Genomic DNA, 21,593 nt, shown 5'->3' on the forward strand with positions numbered 1-21,593 from the left:
CGCTTTTGAGGGGTTTAGGAGCATTTTTCTACAACACAATAGGAATTAGGCAATTTTGCTAGTTTTTCGTGTGTGGTAGTCCACCAATTTTTTAGATGCCGGGGGTCTGGGTTGAATGTTTTTAGATTCTTACATATTAGTGTCCGCAAGGACCTAGAAAATGACTCTAGTATCCCCAACGACATTTTAGAGGTGTTTAGGAGCATTTTACTAGTGACGCAATAGGAATTAAGCGATTTTGCTAGTTTTTAATGTGTGTTAGCCTTCAAAATTTTTAGGTGCCAAGGGTCCGGGTCGAAGTTTCTTGGATTCTTCCACAGTAGTATTCATAACGACCTGGGGAATGACTCTAGTATCCTTGATGGGGCTTTAGATAGGTTTAAGAGCATTTTATTGGCGATGCATAATGAATTAGGTGATTTTTCTAGTTTGTCGCGTGTGTTAGCCCACATATTTTTTAGGTGATGGGGGTTCTGGGTCAAATTTTATTAGATTATTCCATAGAAGCATCCGTAATGACCTGGGGAGCAACTCCATTAGCCCCAACAGTGATCTAGAGGGGTTTAAGAGCATTTTATTAGCGACACAATTGAAATTGGGCAATTTTGCTAGAATGCCCACATAGATTTTAGGTGCCGGGGTTCTGGTTGAATTTTCTTTGATTCTTCCATAGTAGCATTCATAACGGTCTGGGGATTGACTACAGTAGATCCGATGGTACTTTAGAGGGTTTTAGGAGCATTTTATTGGAGACGAAACAAGAATTAAGTGATTTTGCTAGCTTTTCGTGTGTGTTAGCCCAAGGATTCTTTAGGTGCCGGAGGTCTAGGTTGAATCTTCTTGGATTCTTTAATAGTAGAGTCCATAACGACCTAAGGAACAACTCTAGGAGCCAGGAGGTGCTTAAGAGGGGTTTAAGAGCATTTTATTAGCAACGCACTAGGAATTAGACAATTTTACCTATTTTTCGTTTGTGTTAGCCCATTAATTTTTTAGGTGCCGGGGGTCCGTGTCGAATTTTCTTGGATTCTTCTATAGTAGCATCCGTAACGACTTGGAGAACGACTCCAGTAGCCTCAACAATGACGCACCAGGAATTAGGTGATTTTTCCAGTTTTTCGTGTGTGTTAGCACATGGATGTTTTAGGTGCCGGGGGTACGAGTCAAATTTTCTTGGATTCTTCCATAGTAGCTTTTTTTAATGACCTAGGGAACGATTCCAGTAGCCTCAACAACACTTTTGAGGGGATTAGGAATATTTTATTGGCGACACAATAGGAATTAGGCAAATTTGCTAGTTTTTTTTGTGTGTTAGCCCACTAATTTTTTTGGTGCCGGAGATTCGGATTGAATTTTCTTGGATTCTTTAATAGTAGCGTCCGTAACGACCTAGGGAACAAATCCAGTAGCCCCAGCAGCGCTTTAGAGGGGCTTACGAGCATTTTATTGGCTACGCAATAGGAATTAGGCGATTTTGCCAGTTTTTCGTGTGTGTTAGCCCAGACAGTTTTTAGATGCCGGGGGTCCAGGTCGAATTTTTTTGGATTCTTCCATATTAGCATCTGTAATAACCTGGGGAACGACTCCAATAGACCCAGCAGCGCTTTAGAGGGGTTTAGGAGCATTTTATTGGCAATGAAATAGGAATTAGGTAATTTTGCAAGTTTTTAGTCTGTGTTAGTCCATAGATTTTTTAGGTGCCTGGGGTCTGGGTCAGATTTTCTTTGATTCTTCCATAGTAGCGTCCTTAACGACCTAGGGAATGATTCCAATAGCCCCGACGGTGCTTTAGAAGGGTTTAGGAAAATTTTATTGGCGACGCAATAGGATTAGGAAATTTTGCCAGTTTTTCGTGTGTGTTAGCCCACGAATATTTTAGGTGATGGGGGTCTGATTTAATTTTCTTCGATTATTCAATAGTAGCATCTATAACGACATAGGGAGCGACTCCAGTAGCCCCGACGGTGCTTTAGAAGAGTTAAGGATCATTTTATTGGCAACACAATAGGAATTAGGCGATTTTGCCATTTTTTTGTATGTGTTAGCCCACAAAATTTTTAGATGCCGGATATTCGGGTTGAATTTTCTTAGATTCTTCCATAGTAGCGTCCATAACGAACTGGGTATGATTCCAGTAGTCCCGTCGGTGCTTTATAGGGGTTTAGCAGCATTTTATTGGCAATAAAATAGGAATTAGGTTATTTTGCCAGTTTTTCGTGTGTGTTAGCCCACAGAAACTATAGGTGCCGGATGTTCGAGTCGTATTTTCTTGGATTCTTCCATAGTAGCATTCTTAACGACCTAGGAAACGACTCTAGTAGCCCCGTTGGTGCTTTTGAGGGTTTAGGAGTATTTTATTGGCGAAGCAATAGGAATTAGGCAATTTTGCGAGTTGTTTGTGTGTGTTAGCACAAAGATTTTTTGGGTGTCGGAGATTCGGGTCAAATTTTCTTGGATTCTTCCATAGTAGCATCCGTAATGACTTAGGAAACGAATACAGTAGCCTCGTCGACCCTTTAGAGGGATTTAGGAGCATTTTATTGGTAACACAAAGGAATTAGGCAATTTTGCCATTTTTTTGTGTGTGTTAGCCCACAGATTTTTTAGGTGCCGGGGTTCGACTCGAATTTTCTTGGATTCTACCATAGTAGCGTCTGTACCGACCTAGAGAATGAATCCAGTAGCCCCAGCTGCGCTTTAAAGGGGTTTAGGAGCATTTTATTGGCGATGCAATATGAATTAGGCGATTTTACCAGTTTTTCGTGTGTGTTAGCCCACAGATTGTTTTGGTGCTAGGGGTCCAGGTCTAATTTTCTTGGATTATTCCTTATTATCGTACGTAATGACCTAGGAAAGGACTTTAGTAGCCCCGACGAAGCTTTAGGGGGTTTAGGAGCATTTTATTTGCGACGCAATAGAATTAGGCAATTTTGCCAGTTTTTTGTGCGTTAGCCCACGAAATTTTTAGGTGCCAGGGGTTTGGGTCAAATTTTCTTGAATTCTTGTATAGTAGCATCTGCAACGACCTAGGGAATGACTTCAGTAGCCCCGGCAGTGCTTTAGAAGGGTTTAGGAGCATTTAATTGGCGACGCAATAGGAATTAGGCGATTTTGCCAGTTTTTCGTGTGTGTTAGCCCACAGATTTTTTAGGTCCCGGAGGTCCGAGTCGAATTTTCCTAGATTCTTCAATAGTAGTGTCCGTAATGACCTGGGGAACAACTCCAGTGGCCCCAGTGAAGCTTTAATGGGGTTTAGGAGTATTTTATTGGCAACGAAATAAGAATTAAGTGATTTTGTCAATTTTTCGTGTGTGTTAGCCCACAGATTTTTTAGGTGCCGGAGGTCCAAGTCGAATTTTCTTATATTCTTCTATAGTAGCATCTGTAACAACCTAGTGAATGACTCTAGTAGCCCCGACGGTGCTTTTGAGGGGTTTAGAAGTATTTTATTGGCGACGCAATAGGAATTAGGCAATTTTGCTAGTTATTTTTGTGTGTTAGCACAAGAATTTTTTAGGTGTCAGAGATTCAGATCGAATTTTCTTTGATTCTTCTATAGTAGCGTCTGTAACGACCTCGAAAAGGACTGTAGTAGCCCTGACGACACTTTAAAGGAGTTTACGATTATTTTATTGGCGACACAATAGGAATTAGGCGATTTTGCCAGTTTTACGTGTGTATTAGCCCATGTATTTTTTAGGTGCCGAGGTCTGCGTTGAATTTTCTTCGATTCCTCTATTGTAGCATCTGTAATGAGCTAGAGAATGACTCCAGTAGCCTCGGTGGTGCTTTAGAGGGGTTTAGGAGCATTTTATTGGCGACGCAAAAGAAATTAAGTGATTTTGCCAGTTTTTTGTTTGTCTTAGCCCATAGATTTTTTAGATGCCGGGGGTGAAGGTATAATTTTGTTTGATTCCTCCATAGTAGCATCTGTAACGACCTAGGAAACAACTTCACTTGCCCCGGCGGTGTTTTATAAGGGTTTAGGAATATTTTATTAGCGACACAATAGGATTAGGTGATTTTGCTAATTTTTCGTGTGTGTTAGCCCACAGATTGTTTAGGTGCCGGGGCTTCAGGTCGAATTTTCTAGGATTCTTCCATAGTAGCATTCGTAATGATCTAGGTAATGACTGCAGTGGCCCTGGCGGTGCTTTATAGGAGTTTAGGAGTATTTTATTGGCGACGCAATAGGAATTAGGCAATTTTGCCAGTTTTTCGTGTGTCTTAGCCCGCAGATTTTTTAGGTGCTGGGAGTTCGGGTTGAATTTTCTTAAATTCTTCCATAGTAGCGTCCGTAATGACCTAGGGAATGACTCTAGTAGCCCAAGAGGCGATTTAGAAGGGTTTAGGAGTATTTCATTGGCGACACAATAGGAATTAGGCGAATTCGCTAGTTTTCTGTATGTGTTAGCCCACAGACTTTTTGGTTGCCAGGGGTCCAGGTCGAATTTTCATGGATTCTTCCATAGTAGCGTCCGTAACGGCCTGGGGAACGTCTCTAGTAGCCCTGGCGGCGCTTTAGAGGGGTTTAGGAGCATTTTATTGATAATGACATACGAATTAGGTGATTTTGCCAGTTTTTCGTATGTGTTAGCCTACCGATTTTTTAGGTGCCGGGGGTCCGGGTCGTATTTTCTTGGATTTTTCCATTTTAGTATCCGTAACGACCTAGGGAACAACTCCAGTAGCCTCAGCGGTGCTTTAGAGGGGTTTAGACGCATTTTATTGGCGACACAATAGGAATTAGGCGATTTTACCAGTTTTTTGTGTATGTTAGCCCATGGATTTTTTGGGTACCGAGGGTTCGGGTCGAATATTCTTGGATTCTTCCATTGTAGCCCCGACGACACTTTAGAGGGGTTTAGGAGTATTTTATTGGCGATATAATAGGAATTAGGCAACTTTGCCAGTTTTTCATATGTGTTAGCCCACAGATTTTTTAGGTACCGGGGTTTGGGTCTAATTTTCTTGGATTCTTCCATAGTAGCATCTGTAACGACCTAAGGAACGACTGTAGTAGACCTGATCGGTGCTTTAGAGGGGTTTGAAAGCATTTTATTGGCAACGCAATAAGAATTAGTCAATTTTGCTAGTTTTTCGTGTATGTTAGCCCACAGAATTTTTAGGTGCCGGAGGTTCGGGTCGAATTTTCTTTGATTCTTCCATAGTAGCATCTGTAACAACCTAGGGAAACACTCCAATGGCCCCAACGTTGCTTTAGAGGTGTTTAGAAGTATTTTATTGGGGACGCAATAGGAAATAGGCGATTTTGCCAGTTTTTCGTGTTTGTTAGCCACAGATTTTTTAGGCGCTGGGGGTCTGGTCAAATATTTTTGGATTCTTCAATAGTAGCATTCGTAACGACATAGGGAACGACATCAGAAGCCCCGGAGGAGAATTATAGGGGTTTAGGAGCATTTTATTGGCGACGCAACAGAATTAGGCAATTTTGCCTGTTTTTCGTGTGTGTTAGACCACAGAGTTTTGGGTGCCGGGGGTCCAGGTCAAATTTTCTTGTATTATTTTATAGTAGAATCTATAATGACCTGGGAAACAACTCCAGTAGCCCCGACGACGCTTAAGAAGGGCTTAGGAGCATTTTATTAGTGACGCAATAGGATTAGGCGATTTTGCCAGATTTTTGTGTGTGTTAGCCCCCAGATTTTTTAGATGTCGGGGGTTTGGGTCAAACTTTCTAAAATTCTTTCATAGTAGTTTCCGTAATAACCTAGGGAATGACTGCAGTAGCTTTGGCGGCGCTTTAGAGCGGTTTAGGAGCATTTTATTGGCGACACAATAGGAATTAGACAATTTTGCCAGTTTTTCATGTGTGTTAGCCCACAGATTTTTTAGGTGCTGGGAGTCCGGGTCGAATTTTCTTGGAATCTTCCATAGTAACGTCCGTAACGACCTAAGGAACGACTCCAGTAGCCCCGACGGTGCTTTAGAAGGGTTTAGGAGCATTTTATTGGCGACGCAATAGGAATTAGGCAATTTTGCCAGTTTTTCGTGTGTGTTAGCCCACCCATTTTTTAGGTACCGAGGGTCCGAGTCGTATTTTCTTGGATTCTTCTATAGTAGCATCCGTAACAACATAGGGAATGACTCCAGTAGTCTCGGCTGTGCTTTAGATGTGTTTAGGAGTGTTTTATTAGCGACATAATAGGAATTACGCGATTTTACTAGTTTTTTGTATGTGTTAGCCCACAGATATTTTAGGTGCCGGGGGTTTGGGTCGAAATTTCTTGGATTTTTCCATAGTAGCATCTGTAATGACCTAGGGAAAGACTCCAACGGCCCCAACGTTGCTTTAGAGGTGTTTAGGAGCATTTTATTGGCGACGCAAAAGGAATTAGGCGATTTTACCAGTCTTTTGTGTGTGTTAGCCCACGACTTTTTTAGGTGTCGGGGGTTCGGGTAGAAATTTCTTGGATTCTACTATAGTAACATCCATAACGACCTGGTCAACGACTCTAGTAGCCCCGACGGTGATTTACAGGGGTTCTGGAGTATTATAATTGTGACAAAATAAGAATTAAGCGATTTTGCCAGTTTTTTGTGTGTGTTAGCCCACAGATTTTTAGGTGCTGGGTGTCCGGGTCAAATTTTCTTTGATTCTTCCATAGTAGAGTCTGTAACGACCTAGGGAACGACTTCAGTATCCCCGGCGGTACTCTATAAGAGTTTAGGAGCATATTATTGGCGATGCAATAGAAATTAGGCGATTTTGTCAGTTTTTCATGTGTGTTAGCCCGCAGATTTTTTATGTGTCGGGGGTCTAGTTAATTTTTTTTGATTATTCCATAGTAGCGTCTGTAACGACCTAGGTAACGACTCCAGTAGCCCCGACAATGCCTTAGAAGGGTTAATGAGCATTTTATTGGCGACGCAATAGGAATTAAGCGATTTTACCAGTTTTTCGTATGTGTTAGCCCACAGAATTTGTAGGTGCCGAGGGTTTGGGTCGCATTTTCTAGGATTCTTCCGTAATAGCATCCGTAACGACCTAGAAAATGACTCCAATAGCCCAGGCGATGCTTTAAAAGGGTTTAAGAGCATTTTATTGGCGATGCAATAGGAATTAGGCAATTTTGCCAGTTTTTCGTGTGTGTTAGCCAACGAATTTTTTAGCTGCCAGGGGTCTGGGTCAAATTTTCTTAGATTCTTCAATAGTAGCGTCCGGAAAGACCTAAGGAATGACTCCAATATCCCCATCATCGCTTTAGAAAGGTTTAGGAGTATTTTATTGTCGACGCAATAGGAATTAGGCGATTTTGCCAATTTTTCGTGTGTGTTAGCCCATAAATTTTTTAGGTGCCGGGGGTCTGAGTCGAATTTTCTTGGATTCTTCAATAGTAGTGTCCGTAACGACCTGGGGAACAACTCCAGTAGCCCCGGCGGCGCTTTAGAGGGGTTTAAGAGCATTTTATTGGCAACGAAATAAGAATTAGGTGGTTTTGCCAGTTTTTTGTGTGTGTTAGCCCACAGATTTTTTAGGTGCCGAGGGTTCAGGTCAAATTTTCTTATATTCTTCCATAGTAGCATCCGTAAGGACCTAGTGAATGACTCTAGTAGCCCCAGCGGTGCTTTTATGGGGTTTAGAAGTATTTTTATTTGTGACGTAATGAGAATTAGGCAATTTTGCCAGTTTTTTGTGTGTGTTAGCACAAGATTTTTTTAGGTGCCAGAGATTCGGGTCAAATTTTCTGGGATTCTTCAATAGTAGCGTTAATAACAACCCAGTAAATGACTTTAGTAGCCCCAGCGGCACTTTAGAGGGGTTTACGATTATTTTATTGGCGACACAATAGAAATTAGGCGATTTTGCCAGTTTTACGTGTGTATTAGCCCATGTATTTTTTAGGTGCCGAGGTCCAGGTTGAATTTTCTTCGATTCTTCCATTGTTGCATCCGGAATGACCTAGAGAATGATTTCAGTAGCCTCGGTGGTGCTTTATAGGGGTTTAGGAGTATTTTATTGGCGATTTTGCCAGTTTTTCGTGTGTCTTAGCCTATAGATTTTGAGATGCCGAGGGTGAAGGTCTAGTTTTCTTTGATTCTTCCATAGTAGCATCCGTAACGACCTAGGGAACAACTTCAGTAGACCCGGCGGTACTTTAGAAGGGTTTAGGAATATTTTATTTGCGACGCAATAAGATTAGGTGATTTTGCCAGTTTTTTGTGTGTGTTAGCCCACAGATTGTTTAGGTGCCGGGGCTTCAGGTCGAATTTTCTAGGATTATTCCATAGTAGAGTTTGTAATGACCTAGAGAATGACTGCAGTAGCCCTAGCGGCACTTTAGAGGTGTTTAGGAGCATTTTATTGGCGACGCAATATGAATTACGCAATTTTGCCAAATTTTCGTGTGTCTTAGCCCACAAAATTTTTAAATGCTGAGAGTCCGGGTTGAATTTGCCTGAATTCTTCCATAGTAGCGTCCGTAACGACCTAGGGAATGACTCTAGTAGTCTCGACGGCGCTTTAGAAGGGTTTAGGAGCATTTCATTGGCGACACAATAGGAATTAGGCAATTTTGCCAGTTTTTTGTGTGTGTTAGCCCACAGACCTTTTAGTTGTCGGGCGTCCGGGTCAAATATTTTTGGATTCTTCCATAGTAGCGTCCGTAACGGCCTGGGAAACGACTCTAGTAGCCCTGGCGGCGCTTTAGAGGGGTTTAGGAGCATTTTATTGATAATGAAATAGGAATTAGGTGATTTTACCAATTTTTTTTGTGTGTTAGCCAACTAATTTTTTAGGTGTCGGGGGTCGAGTCGTATTTTCTTGGATTTTTCAATTGTAGCATCTATAACGACCTAGGGAACGACTCCAGTAGCCTCAGCGATGCTTTAGAGGGGTTTAGGAGCATTTTATTGGCGACGCAATAGGAATTAGGTGATTTTACCAATTTTTTGTGTGTGTTAGCCCACAGATTTTTTAGATGCCGGGGTTTTGGGTTGAATTTTCATGGATTCTACTATAGTAGCGTCCAGAACGATCTGGGGAACAACTCCAGTAGCCCCGGCGGTGCTTTACATGGGTTCTGGAGAATTATATTGGTGACAAAATAGGAATTAGGTAATTTTGCCACTTTTTCGTGTGTGTTAGCGCACAGACTCTTCAGGGTGCCGGGTGTCCCGGTAAAATTTTCTTTCATTCTTCCATAGTAGCGTCCTAACGACCCGGGGAACGACTATAGTAGCCCCAGCGGTGCTTTAGAAAGGTTTAGGAGCATTTTATTGGCGACGCAATAGGAATTAGGCGATTTTCCAGTTTTTCGTGTGTGTTAACCCATAGATATTTTAGGTGCTGGGGGTATGGTTTAATTTTCTTAGATTATTCCATAGTAGCATCCGTAACGACCTAGGAAATGACACCAGTAGCCCCGACGGTGCTTTAAAAGGGTTAAGGAGCATTTTATTGGCGATACAATAGGAATTAGGCAATTTTGCCAATTTTTGGTGTGTGTTAGCCCACAAAATTTTTAGGTGTCGGGGGTTCGGGTTGAATTATGTTGGATTCTACCGTAGTAGCATTCGTAACGACCTGGGGAACGACTCCTGTAGCCCCAGCGATGCTTTACAGGGTTTATTAGTATTTTATTGGCAATGAAATAGGAATTAGGTGATTTTTGCCAGTTTTTCGTGTGTGTTAGCCCACAAATTTATTACATGCCGGAGGTCTGGGTCGTATTTTCTTGAATACTTCCATAGTAGCATCCGTAATGACCTAGGGAACGACACTAGTAGCCCCAGCGGTGCTTTTGAGGGGTTTATGAGTAGTTTATTGGCGACGCAATAGGAATTAGGCAATTTTGCCAGTTGTTTGTGTGTGTTAGCCTAAAGATTTTTTGGGTGCCGGAGATTCGGGTCGAGTTTTCTTGGATTCTTTCATAGTAGCATCCGTAACGACTTAAGTAATGAATCTAGTAGCCTCGTCTGCGCTTCAGAGGGGATTAGGAGTATTTTATTGGCGACGTAATAGAAAATAAGTGATTTTCCTAGTTTTCCGTGTGTGTTAGCCCACAGATTTTTTAGGTGCCAGGGGTTCGGGTTGAATTTTCTTGGATTCTTCAATAGTAGCGTCCGTAACGACCTAGGGAACGACTTTAGTAGCTCTGGCGGTGCTTTAGAAGGGTTTAAGAGCATTTTCTTGGCGACGCAATAGGAATTAGGTGATTTTGCTAGTTTTTCATGTGTGTTAGCCCACAGATTTTTTAGGTGCCAGGGGTCCAGTTGAATTTTCTTGGATTATTCCATAGTAGTGTCTGTAACGACCTAGGGAACGACTCCAGTAGCCCCAACGACGCTTTAAAAGGATTAAGGAGCATTTTATTGGCGACGCAATAAGAATTAGGCGATTTTGTTAGATTTTCATGTGTGTTAGCCCACAGATTTTTTAGGTGCTGGGTTTCCGGGTTGAATTTTCTAGGATTCTTCCATAATAGCACCCGTAACGACTTAGAAAATGACTCTAGTAGCCCATCGACACTTTAGAGGGGTGTAGGAGCATTTTATTGGAGACGCAATAGGAATTAGGCGATTTTGCCACTTTTTCATTTGTGTTAACCCATAGATTTTTTTAGGTGCCAGGGGTTTGGGTCGAATTTTCTTGGATTCCTCCACTGTAGCGTCCGTAACGACCTAGGGAACAACTCCAGTGCCCCGGCGGTGCTTTAGAGGGGTTAAGGAGCATTTTATTGGCGACGCAAAAGGAATTAGGCGATTTTGCCAGTTTTTCGTGTTTGTTAGCCCACAGATTTTTTAGGTGCCGGGGTTCGGGTCAAATTTTTTGGATTCTTCATTATTAACGTCCTTAACGACCTAGGGAACGACTCTAGTAGCCCCGGAGGCATATTAGAGCGGTTTAGGAGCATTTTATTGGCTACGCAACAGAATTAGGCAATCTTTCCAGTTTTTCGTGTGTTAAGTCCACAGATTTTTTAGATGGCGGGGGTCCAGGTCAAATTTTCTTAGATTATTTTATAGTATAGTCCGTAACAACATGGGGAACGATTCCAGTAGCCCCGGCGACGCTTTAGAGGAGTTTTAGAGCATTTTATTGGCGACACAATAGAAATTAGGAGATTTTGTCAGTTTTCGTGTGTGTTAGCCCATGAATTTTTTAGGTGATGGGGGTTCGGGTCGCATTATCTTGGATTCTTCCATAGTAACATCCATAACGACCTAGGGAAAGACTCCAGTAGCCCCGGCGGTATTTTAGAGTGGTTTAGGAGCATTTTATTGACGACGCAATAGGAATTATGTGATTTTGCCAGTTTTTCGTGTGTGTTAACCCATGGATTTTTTAGGTGTCGGGCGTTTGGGTTGAATTTTTTTGGATTCTTACATTGTAGCATCCGTAACGACTTAGGAAATGACTCCAGTAGCCCCGGAGGCGCATTAGAGGGGTTTAGGAGCTTTTTATTGGCGATGCAACAAGAATTAGGCAATTTTGCCAGTTTTTTGTGTGTGTTAGCCCACAGATTTTTTAGGTGCCGGAGGTCTGGGTTAAATTTTCTTGGATTCTTCCATAGTAGCGTCTGTAACGACCTAGGGAACGACTCCAGTAGCCCCGACAATGCTTTAGAGGGGTTTAGAAGCATTTTATTGGCGACGCAATAGGAATTAGGCGATTTTGCTAGTTTTTCTTGTGTGTTTGTCCACGGATTTTTTAGGTGTCGGGGTTTTGGGTTAAATTTTCTTAGATTCTTCCATAGTAGCATCCGTAATGACCTAGGAAACGATTCCAATACCCCTAGCGGCGCATTAGAGGGGATTAAGAGCATTTTATTGGCGACACAATAGGAATTAGGTGATTTTGCCAGTTTTTTTTGTGTGTTAGCCCATAGATTTTTTTGGTGCCAAGGGTTCGGGTCGAATTTTCTTGGATTCTACCATAGTAGCATCTGTAACGACCCGGGGAATGACTCCAGTAGCCCCGACTGCGCTTTATAGGGGTACTAGAGGATTGAATTGGTGATAAAATAGGAATTAGGTGATTTTGCCAGTTTTTCATGTCTGTTAATCCATGAAATTTTTAAGTGTCGGGCGTCCAAGTCGAATTTTTTGGGATTCTTACATTATAGCATCCGTAACGACTTAGGGAATGACTCCAGTAGACCCGGAGGCGCATTAGAGGTGTTTGGAGCATTTTATTGGCGATGCAACAAGAATTAGGCAATTTTGCCAGTTTTTTGTGTGTGTTAGGCCACAGATATTTTAGGTGCTAGGGGTCTGGGTTGAATTTTCTTGGATTCTTCCATAGTAGTATCTGTAATGACCTAGGGAACGACTTTAGTAGCCCCGACTATGCTTTAGAGGGGTTTAGGAGCATTTTAGTGGCAACACAATAGGAATTAGGCAATTTTGCCAGTTTTTCGTGTGTGTTGCCCATGGATTTTTTAGGTATTGGGGGTCTGGGTCGAATTTTCTATGATTCTTCCATAGTAGCGTTTGTAATAACTTGGGGAAGTACTCCAGTAACCCCGGCGGCGCTTTAGAGGAGTTTAGGAGCATTTTATTGGCAATGAAATAGGAATTAGGTGATTTTGCCAGTTTTTCGTGTGTGTTAGCCTACAGATTTTTTAGGTGCCGGGGTCCGAGTCATATATTTTTGGATTCTTCCATAGTAGCATCCGTAACGACTTAGGGAATGCATCTAGTAGCCTCGGCGATGCTTTTGAGGGGTTTAGGAGTATTTTATTGGCGACGCCATAGAAATTAGGCAATTTTGCCAGTTTTTTGTGTGTGTTAGCCTACGGATTTTTTAGGTGCCAGAGATTCAGGTCGAATTTTCTTGGATTCTTATATAGTAGCATTTGTAATGACCTAGGGAAAAAATCCAATAGCCCCGGCGGTGCTTTAGAGGGGTTTAGGAGTATTTTATTGGCAACCCAATAGGAATTAGGCAATTTTGCGAGTTGTTTTTGTGTGTTAACCCATAGATTTTTTAGGTGCTGGAGATTCGGGTCAAATTTTCTTGGATTCTTCAATAGTAGAGTCCGTAACGACCTAGGGAACGACTCCAGTAGCCCCGGTGGCACTTTAGAGAGGTTTAAAAGCATTTTATTCGCAACACAATAGGAATTAGCCGAGGTCAGGGTTGAATTTTCTTCGATTCTTCTATAGTATCATCCGTAACGACCTAGAGAATGACTCTAGTAGCTATGATGGTGCTTTAGAGGGCTTAAGGAGCATTTTATTGGCACGCAAAAGAAATTAGGCAATTTTGCCAGTTTTTCGTGTGTGTTAGCCTACATATTTTTTAGATGCCGGGCGTCCAGGTTGAAGTTTTTTTGATTGTTCCATAGTAGCATCCATAACAACTTAGGGAACAACTCCAGTAGCTCCATCGGCACTTTAGTGGGGTTTAGGAGCATTTTATTGGCGTTGAAATAGGAATTAGGCGATTTTGCTAGTTTTTTATGTGTGTTAACCCACAGATTTTTTAGGTACCGGGGGTTCGGGTCGAATTTTGTTGGATTCTTTCATATTAGCGTTCGAACAACTTGGGGAATGACTCCAGTAGCCCCGACGGCGCTTTAAAGGGGTTTAGGAGCATTTTATTGGCAATGAAATTGGAATTAAGTGATTTTGCCAGTTTTTCGTGTGTGTTAGCTCACAGATTTTTTAGGTGTCGGGTGTCCAGTTCAAATTTTCTTGTATTCTTCTATAGTAGCATTCGTAACGATCTAGGAAACGACTCCAGTAGCCCCGACGGCGCTTTAGAAGGGTTTAGGAGCATTTTATTAGCGACACAATAGGAATTAGTCAATTTTGCAGTTTTTAGTGTGTGTTAGCCCACAGATTTTTTAGTTGCCGGGGGTTTGAGTCGAATTTTCTTGGATTCTTCCATAGTAGTGTCCGTAATGAATTAGGGAAATATTTCAGTAGCCCCTGCGGCGCTTAAGAGGGATATAAGAGCATTTTATTAGCGACGCAATAGGAATTAGGCAATTTTGCTAGTTTTTCATGCGTGTTAGCGCACAGATTTTTTAGGTGCCGGGAGTCTGTGTTGAATTTTCTTAGAATCTTTCATAGTAGTGTCCGTAAAGACCTAGGGAACGACTACAGTAGCCCCGGCGGCGGTTTAGAAGGGTTTAGGAGCATTTTATTGGTGATGCAATTGGAATTAGGCAATTTTGCCAATTTTTCGTGTGTGTTAGACCACAGATATTTTAGGTGCCGGGGGTCTGGATTGAATTTTCTTAGATTATTTTATAGTAGCATCTGTAACGACCAGGGGAACAACTCCAGTAGCCTCGGCGGTACTTTAAAGAGGTTTAGGAGTATTTTATTGGCAATAAAATAGGAATCAGGTGATATTGCCAGTTTTTCGTGTGTGTTAGCCACAAAAGTTTTAGGTGCCAGGGGTCCGGGTCGTATTTTCTTGGATTCTTACATAGTAGCATCTATAACGACCTAAGAAATGACTCCAGTAGCCCTAGCAATGCTTTTGAGGGGTTTAGGAGTATTTTATTGGTGACGCATTAGGAATTAGAAAATTTTGCTAGTTTTTTGTGTGTGTTAGCCCACAGATTTTTTAGGTGCCAGAGATTCGGGTCGAATTTTCTTGGATTATTCCATAGTAGCGTCCGTAATGACCTAGGGAACGAATCCAGTATCCCTGGTAGTGCTTTAGAGGTTTAGGAGCATTTTATTGGCGATGCAATAAGAATTAGGCGATTTAACTAGTTTTTTGTGTGTGTTAGCCCACAGATTTTTTAGGTGCCGGGGGTTCGGGTTGAATTTTCTTGGATTCTACTATAGTAGCGTTCGTAACGACCTGGGGAATGACTCCAGTAGCACCGACGGTGCTTTACAGCGGTTTAGAAGCATTTTATTAGCAATGAAATAGATATTAGGTGATTTTGCTTTTTTTTGTGTGTGTTAGCCCATCGATTTTTTAGGTGCCGGGGGTCTAGGTCATATTTTCTTGGATTCTTCCACAATATAATCCGTAACGACTTAGGGAACAACTCCAGTATCCCTGGCGGCGCTTTTGAGGGGTGTAGGAGAATTTTATTTGCAATGCAATAGGAATTAGGCAATTTTGCCAGTTTTTTGTGTGTGTTAGCCGACAGATTTTTTAGCTGCTAAAGATTCAGGTCGAATTTTCTTGGATTCTTCCATAGTAACGTCCGTAATGACCTAGGGAACGAATCTATTAGCCCCGGCGGTGCTTTAGAAGGGTTTAGAAGCATTTTATTGGCGATGCAATAGGAATTAGGCAATTTTGCCAGTTTTTTATGTGTGTTAGCCCACAAATTTTTTAGGTGCCGAGGGTTCGGGTCAAATTTTCTTGGATTCTATAATAGTAGCGTCCGTAACGACCTAGGGAGTGACTATAGTAGCCTCGATGGCGCTTTATAGGGGTTCTGGAGTATTATATTGATGGCAATGAAATAGGAATTAGGCGATTTTGCGAGTTTTTCGTGTGTGTTAGCCCACAAATATTTTAGGTGCCTCGGTCCAAGTCTAATTTTCTTAGATTCTTCCATAGTATCATACGTAACGACCTAAGGAATAACTCCAGTAGCCCCGACGGTGCTTTAGAGGGTTTAGGAGCATTTTATTGGCACCGCAATATGAATTAGGCAATTTTACTAGTTTTTCGTGTGTGTTAGCTCATAGATTTTTTAGGTGTCAGTGCTCTGGGTCGTATTTTCTTTAATTCTTCTATAGTAGAATCCATAACGACCTAGGGAACGACTCTAGTAGACCCAGTGCTGCTTTTGAGGGGTTTAGGAGTACTTTATTGGTGACGCAATAAAAATTAGGCAATTTTGCCAGTTTTTTGTGTGTTAGCCCACAAAATTTTTGGGTGCCGAAAATTCGGGTCGAATTTTCTTGGATTCATCCATAGTAGAGTCCGTAATGACTTAGGGAATGAAACCAGTATCCTTGGCGGTGCATTAGAGGGGTTTAGGAGCATTTTATTGGCGACACAATAGAAATTAGGCGATTTTGCCAGTTTTTTATGTGTTAGCCCACAGATTTTTTAGGTGCCGGGAGTTCGGGTCGAATGTTTTTGGATTCTACTATAGTAGTGTCCATAACAACCTGGGGAACGACTCCAATAGCCTCGGCAGTGGTTTACACGGGTTTTGGAGTATAGTATTGGTGACAAAATAGGAATTAGGCAATTTTCTAGTTTTTCGTGTGTGTTAGCCCACAGATTTTTTAGATGCTGGGGTTTGGGTTGAATTTTCTTTGATTCTTCTATAGTAGCATCCGTAAGGACCTAGGGAATGACTCTAGTAGCCCCGCCGGTGCTTTACAGAGGTAGAGGAGCATTTTATTAGTGATGTAATAGGAATTAGGCGATTTTGCCAGTTTTTCGTGTGTGTTAATCAATGGATTTTTTAGGTGTTGGGGTTCCGGGTGAAATTTTCTTGAATTCTTCCATAGAAACGTCCGTAACGACCTAGGGAACTACTTCAGTAGCCCTGGCGATAGTTTAGAGTGGTTTAGGAGCATTTTATTGGCGACGCAATATAAATTAGGCAATTTTGCTAGTCTTTCGTGTATGTTAGCCCAGGGATTTATTAGGTGCCGGGTGTCCGAGTCGAATTTTCTTGGAATCTTCAATAGTAGCGTCAGATAGGGAATGACCTCAGTAGCCCGGGCGGCGCTTTAGAGGGATTTAGAAGCATTTTAATGGTGACGCAATAGGAATTAGGTGCCGGGGGTTCGGGTCGAATTTTCTTGGATTCTTCCATAGTAGCGTCTGTAAAGACCTAGGGAACGACTCCAATAGCCCCGATGGTGCTTTAGAAGGGTTTAGGAGCATTTTATTGGCAACGCAATAGGAATTAGATGATTTTGCCTATTTTTCGTATGTGTTAGCCCACAGATTTTTTAGGTGCCGGGGGTACGTGTCAAATGTTTTTGAATTCTTCTATAGTAGTGTCCGCAACGACCTAGGGAATGATTCTAGTAGCCCCGGCGGCGGTTTAGAGGGGTTTAGGAGCTTTTTATTGGCAACGCAATGGGAATTAGTCGATTTTGCTAGTTTTTCATGTGTGTTAGCCCACAATTTTTTTAGGTGCCGGGGGTGCAGGTCGAATTTTCTTGGATTCTTCTAAAGTAGCATCTGTAACGACCTAAGGAATGACTTTAGTAGCCCTGGAGGCGCTTTAGAAAGGTTTAGGAGCATTTTATTGGCAATGCAATACGAATTAGGCGATTTTGCCTGTTTTTTGTGTGTGTGTTAGCCCACAAATTTTTTAGTTGTTGGGGATCTGGGTCATATTTTCTTGGATTCTTCCATAGTAGCGTCCGTAACGACCTGAGGAACGACTCCAGTAGCCTCGATGGTGATTTACAGGGGTTTTGGAGTATTGTATTGGTGACAAAATAGGAATTAGGCGATTTTGCTAGTTTTTTGTGTGTGTTAGCCCACAGATTTTTTAGGTGCTGGGGTTCAGGTCTAATTTTATTGGATTATTTCATAGTATCGTACGTAACGACCTAGGAAATGACTCCAGTAGCCCCGGCGGTGCTTTAGAGGGGTTTAGACGCATTTTAATGGCGACACAATAGGAATTAGGCAATTTTACCAGTTTTTCATGTGTTTTCGCCCACAAAATTTTTAGGTGCCGGGGGTCTAAGTCGAATTTTCTTGTATTCTTCAATAGTATCATCCGTAACGACTTAGGGAACGACTTTAGTAGCCCCGGCGGCGCTTTAGAGGGGTTTAGGAGCATTTTATTGGCGACGCAATAGGAATTAGACGATTTTGCCAGTTTTTCATATGTGTTAGCCCACAGATTTATTAGGTGCCCGGGGTGCGGGTCGAATTTTCTTGGATTCTTCCATAGTAGCGTCTGTAATGACCTAGGGAACGACTCTAGTAGCCCCGATGACGCTTTAGAAGGGTTTAGGAGCATCGTATTAGCAACGCAATAGTAATTAGATGATTTTGCATGTTTTTCCTGTGTGTTAGCCCACAGATTTTTTAGGTGCCGGGTGTTCGGGTCGAATATTCTTGGATTCTACTATAGTAGCGTACATAACGACCTAGGGAATGATTCCAGTAGCCCCGACGATGGTTTACACGGGTTTATGAGCATTTTATTGGCAACACAATAGGAGTTAGGTGATTTTGCCTGTTTTTCGTGTGTTAGCCCACAGACTTTTTAAGTGCCAGGGGTCCGGGTCGAAATTTCTTTGATTCTTTCATAGTAGCGTTCGTAACAACCTAGGAAACGACTCCAGTAGCCCTGACAGTGCTTTAGACGGGTTTAGGAGCATTTTATTGGCGATGCTATAGGAATTAGGCGATTTTGCTAGTTTTTTATGTGTGTTAAACCACAGATTTTATAGGTGTCGGGGGTCTGGGTCGAATTTTCTTTAGTTTTTCAATAGTAGCATCCGTAACGACCAGGAGAACGACTCCAGTAGCCGTGACAGCGCTTTAGAGGGTTTAGGAGCATTTTATTGTCAACGAAATAGGAATTAGGCAATTTTGCCAGTTTTTCGAGTGTTTTAGTCCACAGATTTTTTAGGTCCCTTGGATCCTGGTCAAATTTTCTTGGATTATTTCATAGTATCGTACATAACGACCTAGGAAATGACTCCTGTAGCTCTGGTGGCGGTTTAGAGGGGTTTATAAGCATTTTAATGGCGACATAATAGGAATTAGGCAATTTTGCCAGTTTTTTATGTGTGTTCGCCCACAGATTTTTTAGGTGCCGGGGGTCCGGGTCGAATTTTCTTATATTCTTCAATAGTATCGTCCGTAACGACTTAGGGAACGACTTCAATTTCCCCGGCGGCGCTTTAGAGGGGTTTAGGAGCATTTTATTGGCGATGCAATAGGAATTAGGCAATTTTGCCAGTTTTTAATGTGTGTTAGCCTACAGATTTTTTTAGTAGCCGGGGGTCCAGGTCGAACTTTTTTGGATTTTTCTATAGTAGCGTCCATAACGACATCAAAAATGACTCTAGTAGCCCCAACAATGCTTTAGAAGGGTTTAGGAGCATTTTATTGGCAACGCAATAGGAATTAAGCGATTTTACCAATTTTTTGTGTGTGTTAACCCACAAATTTTTTAGGTGTCGGAGGTTTAGGTCAAATTTTCTTGGATTCTTCCATACTAGCGTCTGTAACGACCTAGGGAACGACTCCAGTAGCTCCGTTGGCGCTTTATAGGGGTTTTCCTTTTCAAAGATCAGCCCCTGGCTCTGTGTTTAGTAGCATTTTATTGGCAATGCAATAGGAATTAGGCAATTTTGCAAGTTTTTCGTGTGTGATAGCCCATGGATTTTTAGGTGTCGGGGGTTCGGGTCGAATTTTCTTGGATTCTTCTATAATAGCATTCGTAATGACCTAGAGAACGACTCCAGTAGCCCCGGCGGCGTATTAGAAGGGTTTAGGAGTATTTTATTGGCGACATAATAGGAATTAGGCAATTTTGTAAGTGTTTCATGTGTGTTAGCCCACAGATCTTTTAGGTTTCGGGGGTCGGGTCGAATTTTCTTGGATTCTACCATTGTAGCGTCCATAATGACTTGGGGAACGACTCTAGTAGCCCCAGCGGCACTTTATAGGGTTCTGGAGTATTGTATTGGTGACAAAATAGGAATTAGGCGATTTTGCCAGTTTTTTGTTTGTGTTAGTCCATAGATTTTTTAGGTGCCGGGGGTCCAGCTATGATTTTCTTGGATTTTTCCATAATATCATATGTAACAACCTAGGGAACGACTCTAGTAACCCCGATGGTGATTTAGATGGGATTAGGAGCATTTTAATAGCGATGCAATAGGAATTAGGCAATTTTGCAAGTTTTTCGTGTGTGTAACGCCAACAGAATTTTTAGGTGTCGGGGGTCTGGGTCAAAGTTTCTTGGATTATTCCATAGTCGCATCCGTAACGACCAAGGAAATGACTCCAGTAGCCCCGGAGGTGCATTAAAGGAGTTTAGAAGCATTTTTATTGGCGACGCAACAGTAATTAGGTAATATTTCTAGTTTTCTGTATGTGTCAGCCCCGAATTTTTTAGGTGCCGGGGGTATGGATCATATTTTCTTGGATTCTTCCATACTAGCGTCCGTAACAACTTAGGGAACGACTCCTGTAGCCCCGGCAGTGCTTTAGAGGGGTTTAGGAGCATTTTATTGGCGATGCAATAGGAATTAGGCGATTTTGCCAGTTTTTTATGTGTGTTAGCCTACCAATTTTTAGGTGCCGGGGGTCTGGGTTGAATTTTCTTGGATTTTTCAATACTAGCATCCGTAACGACCTAGGGAATGACTCCAGTAGCCTCAGCGTCGCTTTAGAGGAATTTAAGAGAATTTTATTGCGACATAATAGAAATTAGGCAATTTTGCTAGTTTTTCGTGTGTGTTAGCCCACGGATTTTTAAGGTGCCGAGGATTTGGGTCAAAAGTTCTTGGATTCTTCCATAGTAGCATCCGTAACGACCTAAGGAACGACTCCAGTAGCCTCAGTGGTGCTTTAGAGGGGTTTAGGAGCATTTTATTGGCGACGCAATAGGAATTAGGCAATTTTGCCAGTTTTTCGTGTGTTAGCCCACAAATTTTTTAGGTGTTGGGTGTCCAGGACGAATTTTCTTGGTTTCTTCCATAGTAACATCCATAACGACCTAGAGAATGACTATAGTAGCCCCGACGACACTTTTTAGGGGTTTAAGAGTATTTTATTGGCGACGCAATATGAATTAGGAAATTTTGCCAGTTTTTTGTGTGTGTTAGCCCACAAATGTTTTATATGCCGGAGGTGCGGGTTGAAATTTCTTGGATTTTTCCATACTAGCATCCGTAATGACCTCGGGAATGACTCTAGTAGCCCCGATGATGCTTTTGAGGGGTTTAGGAGTATTTTATTGGCGATGTAGTAGAAATTAGGCAATTTTGCTAGTTCTTTTTATGTGTTAGCCCACAGATTTTTTAGGTGCCGGAGACTCGGGTCAAATATTCTTGGATTCTTCAATAGTATCATCCGCAACGACCTAGAAAACGACTCCAGTAGCACCGATGGCGCTTTAGAGGGGTTTAGGAGTATTTTATTGGCTAAATAATAAGAATTAGTCGATTTTGCCAGTTTTACGTGTGTATTAGCCCATGGATTTTTTAGGTGCCGAAGTTTAGGTTAAATTTTCTTCTATTATTTCATAGTAGCGTCTGTAACGACCTGAGGAACGACTCCAGTAGCCACGGCGGTGCTTTAGAGGGGTTTAGGAGTATTTTATTGGCGACGCAATAGGAATTAGGCGATTTTGCTAGTTTTTCATGTGTGTTAGCCTACAGAGTTTTTAGGTTCCGGGGGTCCAAGTTGAATTTTCTTAGGTTCTTCCATAGTAGTGTCCGTAATGACCTAGGTAATGACTCCAGTAGCCACGGAAGCGCTTTAGAGGGGTTTAGGAGGATTTTATAAGCGACGTAATATGAATTAGGAGATTTTGCTAGTTTTTCGTGCGTGGTAGCCCATAGAATTTTTAGGAGCCGGGGATTCGGGTCAAAGTTTTTTGGATTCTTCCATAGTAGCATCCGTAATAACCTAGGGAACGACTCCACTAGCCCCGGTGTAGCTTTAAAGGGTTTTAGGAGCATTTTGTTGGCGACGC

Source organism: Solanum dulcamara, chromosome 10, assembly GCF_947179165.1.
Source record: "Solanum dulcamara chromosome 10, daSolDulc1.2, whole genome shotgun sequence".
Taxonomy (NCBI): Eukaryota; Viridiplantae; Streptophyta; class Magnoliopsida; order Solanales; family Solanaceae; genus Solanum; species Solanum dulcamara.